The sequence below is a fragment of the Pelodiscus sinensis genome, chromosome 11, assembly GCF_052426305.1.
Source record: "Pelodiscus sinensis isolate ZL-2025 chromosome 11, ASM5242630v1, whole genome shotgun sequence".
Taxonomy (NCBI): Eukaryota; Metazoa; Chordata; order Testudines; family Trionychidae; genus Pelodiscus; species Pelodiscus sinensis.
Genome location: NC_143062.1, coordinates 33,300,646 through 33,306,084, shown reverse-complemented (window position 1 = coordinate 33,306,084; position 5,439 = coordinate 33,300,646).

The window sequence follows — 5,439 nt, the reverse complement described above, 5'->3', positions numbered from 1 at the left end:
GTGTGTTCATTGGGGGCAACTTCGCGGTGGTCGCTGCAGTCGAGCTCTGTTGCGCCACTCAAACGCGGACACCTGTGTCTAAACGAGCCATGTAGATTAGGCTGATCGGCAAAGGGAAATGAAGCCCCGATTTAAATAATCGCGGCTTCAGCTGAGCAGACAAACAGCTGATCAGCTGTTTGTTGGCTGAGCGTGCTAGTCTGGATGCTTAGGCGCCCACATGAAAGCCCTTTATCACCTCCCCATTATGCCTCCTAGGATGAGGTTTACCAGGGAGGTCGATAAAGGGCTTTCATGTCGGCAGGGGAGCGTCCGGCCTAGCCCCCTCAGCCGACAAACAGCTGATCAGCTGTTTGTGGGCTCAGCCTGGCAGCCATTTAAATTTAAATGAAGCCCGGATTATTTAAATGGGGGCTTCATTTCCCTTTTCCGAACAAACAAATCTACATGGCTCCCTCAACGGAGCCATGTAGTTTAGACACACCCTGTAGGGACCCCGCCTGGACTCTGGAAAGACTGGTGGTGTTGGGTTCAGTCCTTGTGTAAATATACACAGCCAGTGCTGCTGTCAGCTGTTGCCTTGGGGGGGAGGGAGAGAATAAATACTGTCCCCCAAGGAGATTCCTGTGAATAGTTAATTAGGGAGTCCCTGAATATTTTAACTCTTTTTTTCAGTGCTGCACCCCAGGTATAACTCTCCCAGGTGGCATTCAGCGCAGATACAAAATATGTGTCCGCATCTGTATCTGCAAAAATGAGCGGTGGAGATCCACATTGACATCTGCAGGTGCGGATACGTGTGGCTATAAAGTGGATATACGCACACTTGCAGGGTTGTACGCACAGGGCTTGTATTGTGTGCAGATGGCTTACCATGACCTGTTTTCAGAAGAGACTTCACTGGCATTTTCCTGGGGCAGCTTAGCTCCTGCTGGAAGACTGCTCAGGGGACACAGTTTTTAAAGGGTCCAGAGGTATCCCAAAATAGCTCCCCCACGTCGACACAAGCCACCCGTTATTTCGAAGCATTTTTCAAAATAACGGGCGGGCTATTTCGTCATCCCGGTAAACCTTGTTGCACCAGGAATAAGGGATAGCTTGAAATAGTGCTTTATTTTGAAATTTGGTGCTGTATAGATGCACCAAGCTTATTTTGAAATTATCTCAAAATAAAATCAAAATAAGATACGCAATTTGTATAGTACAATTATTTTGAGTTTAGGGTACAGTGTAGATGCACCCTTTCTGAACATCTGAGTTGGTATGGCCAAAGACCACTGGCAAGAGATTGATTTATTTTCTTTTCCACAATCATAAAAAATTATTTTAAATTAAAGATTTTGGATTTCAAAGGAAGGAATGCTCTTGCAAGTAAGGAACTGGACATAAGAGATGTGGGTTCAGCTTTGTCAGGGACTTAATGCATGAACTTGATCTAGTAACTTAATGTCACCAAGCATGAATTCCCTATCTCTAAAATGGGGTTAATGGTACTTCTTTTCCCCCATACTTTGACTTGTTTCTTTAGTCTTGTAAGTGCTTTGGGAATACGGTTGATCTCTCAGCATCTCTGTGTACAGTGATTAGTACAATGGGACCCTGAATTCAGCAGCTGACTAGAGATGTTACTGGAATACAAAAATAAAATTAATAATAATAATTAATAATTGAGTCCTCTTAAAGATCAGATTACATGCTGCTTTGCTATTAAATTCATATCTAAGATCTCTACATTTTTTATAGCATATGGATTCTTGTGGGTGCATATTGTTTGTTAGCCTTTATAGTTTTGTTCCTCTGGTCCTGCATATAGTCATTAGGCTGTGCTGTGTAGCAACGGTAAAAATCTATCGGTTGATTCAATATTGAGTTATACTGACTTCTGCAGTCTACACTCAATAAGCCAAACCACTCCACTCCAACGTTCAAGACACAGGTCAAGGAGGGGCATGGCTAAACAGTGGAATGCACTGGCTCATTTTCTCATTCGTAAGGGACAGACTTCACTGCAAACATCCACCAACCTCCTGCTTGGGTGAATCCCTACCGACTTATGGCAGTGCAGCACATTTAAACTGTACACGGTATCACTCACCAACTGTTTAATGCAGCTTCTTGCAGGATGCTATAGCACAGCCATATTGTACAGCAAGCATGCACACTAGCTGTTGATTTTTAAAAGAGGACATGAAACTCGGAAAGAGATTTTTTGTTGTTGTTGGGCAGCATGCTGGTGGTTGAAGGGGGAAGCAGGATTCATTTGTATTGTTATCTTTTCTTTTTCACTTGGCCTTTCACATGACTGATCCTCACATGGTGTGCCACTGAAGAGAGGAACTTCACTAACACAGCAGCACAAACACTCAGTCATTTTTAGTCTTCAACGTGTGGGGAGGAAGTGATACTTTAAAAGTGACGTACAAATATTTAGCTTTGTCATCGCTAATGCCTGTCCAGTTTTATATGCCTAACCATAGGATGTTCAACAGGGCTGCATCCGGAGGAAGAAAGCCATAAGTCTCTCACTGGACCTTCATTCTCCTGAGCATATGTCTTCTTAGAATAGCAAGAAAATGCACATAGAGAAAAAATAACAAAGAATGACATGTAATTCGATTTCACTCTGCTGCATGGGTTAGGGCAGAACTATAAATGGAACAGGAAACAATTCTGGAGCATAAAATCTCCAAGGATTCAGAATGGGAAGAATCTTCTCAATTGAAAATGGAATGAGGACATGGACACTATCCCATTTTGGTCAATTTAGGAAGCAAACCTGCCACCTGGAGTGGTGGGGAATAAGCTAAATCCAGGATCAGGGATGTAAGCAACTAATCGAATAGTTGACTATCCGATAAGCAAAAGCTTATCAGATAGTCAACCCACTAGTCAACTAGTCATTTCCTCCCACCCCCTCCCTTGCTGCCTCCATCAGAAGGAGGAGGTGTTGGGGAGAGCCAGCTTAAAAACCAGTTCCCCCCAGCTCCAGCTCTGTGGGGGTGCAGCAGTGGTGTTCCACCATTGAAATGTACAAGAGCCCCAGCAGGAGCTCTTGTGCATTTAAAAGATTGAAACATTGCATGGAGCCTGGGGCCAGCGAGGAGTCCCACACTAGCAGGGCCTCAAGTTCCATGAGGCATTTCCATCTTTGAAAATGCACAAGAGCCCGCTGCAGGTAGCAGGACTTGAGGAACAGGCATTCTGCTAGGACAACCCATTGGGGCTGCCATTGAGTAACACTGACTCTACAGCCTTCCCAAAAGCTTTGTTTTTTCCATAGAAGAGAGTCAAGTGATTCATTGGAAGAGCAGACTTAGCCTGGAACTCAAGAGGTGGGTTCAGCTCCAGGCTTTCATAGCCTTCATGTGTGACGTTCGGTATTATTTATTTATTGTGTGATTATAGTGGACCAGGCCCCCATCGTGCTACGCACTATACAAACTCAAAACAAAAAGACGGACCCTGCAGCAACAGGCTTACAATCTAGGAGTGAGCCAAGAGACGACGGATAAATACAGGCATACCAACTGGGGAGTAAAAGGAAACAAAGAAACAGTATTGACCAGCATGATTGGCAGTGGGCGTAGCACACTGGCTCTCTACATGAGTCTAACAGTGCCCTGCCTTCCCAGGGTTGTTATACCTTCATTGATGTTTATAGAGCTCTCAGATTCTGAGAGCGGAACCATACTAATAACAAAATTACTTCACTTTTAAATAACGTTAGGGTTTCAAACCTGTAGCTGAATTATGCAATAATTTATTTCATTGCAATACTGGTGGGGCTGATGAGAATCTTCGCCGGGTGCTAAGGGGAGCCATCTCCAAGCCCTCTAGAGTGGGGGGCAGGGGGAGTTTCAAGCAGAAGCGGCAGGGCTGGGGCTACAGGGTGCATGCCACCACACTGGTGGCCATTTAAAGGGCCCAGGACTACAGCCACTTCTGCTGCCAAGATAACAGCAGCCAGGAGCCTCTGGTCCTTTCAAATCATCTGGCTCTGGGGCAGCAGCCCCCTTCCCTGTTTCCCCCTTTCCTCATCTGGAAGAATGCTAGAGGTCTTTGGTGAAATCCTGGCTCTGTTGCTGTCATTGCGAGTTTTGTCACTGATTTCGGTGGAGCCAGGATTTCATCCTTTATCTACAGAATTCCTCAGACGCAGGACCTCCCTCACCAAGAAAACCACAGCTAAAAGCTTTTAAAAACATAGCACACATTCATGACCCTTTTGGAGGCTCTTGGATATGAGATTGTTTTGTTTTGGCCTTTGTATTCCTGAATGAGAGGTAACACGTCTTGTAACCTTGTTCAAAATCATTCTGGACTTGGTTATTTACACCGGGAGAAGCAATGCAAATGATGTCTACTTTGCAAAACAAATATCTTAACAATGATGGATGAAGCCATGTAAGCCCTTTACACATATTCTCCGCTTGCAAATGTAAATGCAAATACCCAACTGATTTCCACAGTTAGCCTAACTCAAAATCTCCATGGATCAGATAGTTAATCCACAACTGCGCTGACAAAGAATCAAGTACGTCTATAAATACAGCCTGGCATGGGAATAATTGCTGCAATTTATTTTATGTTATCAACAGAGTGAGATAAGGAGAAAGAAAGGCACATCAACAAAAAATGGAAAAACTCTGAGCAAATCGGGTCTGTACTTGTATGCTGAACATGTAAACAAAATTCAATGAATACCAAATTTATTTAAAAAATGGAAAGAAATATCAAAGTGAATTGAACTGAAACATAAATCAAAAGCCAGTTTGTCCTGTCAACCTAATTCTGTGTGGAACAGGATGAAACATGGGGTCCTGTTCTTGTGTCTGCCATTTAATACAGTACTCTTTATTTCTGTGTTTCAAAGACATCAGGGAGCAAGAGATCACAATAGGTTCATGGATTTAGGACACACCACTGCAGATCTGTTTTATGGGGGCAGGCAACATATCTCTGGAGAGATGTTAGAATTTTCTCTAGCAATATAGTCTGGCTGGGTCAGATGGTACAAACTGTATGTGGGGCAGATAAAGACTTTTGTTCCTTTTCATTCTACCGAATCTGTGTCTATCTATGTCTATGGTGCCTTTCAGGGTATATCACTGTAGCAGACCAGAATCTATGCTGTCTCTTCCAGGAGTCACATACCACAGACACAGCTACTGTTTCATGCCTCCATAATGCTAACTGCTCTAGAGGTCCCTGTCATAATTTAGAGCAACCCCAGAGTTGCTCTAATTTAGACCAGACTAACCATAATGTATGGGCTAATCTAGCCATTCCCTGCATGTGACCACTCCCACTCATTTTCTTGCCTGCAGAACACCCCTATGCCAGAGGCTATATAGGAGCATGGCATCAAACTGTATTTTGGCCTTTCAATGCCACATCCCAGGAAAAGTTTCTAGGGGCCAGAGTGGGCTGAATCTGGCC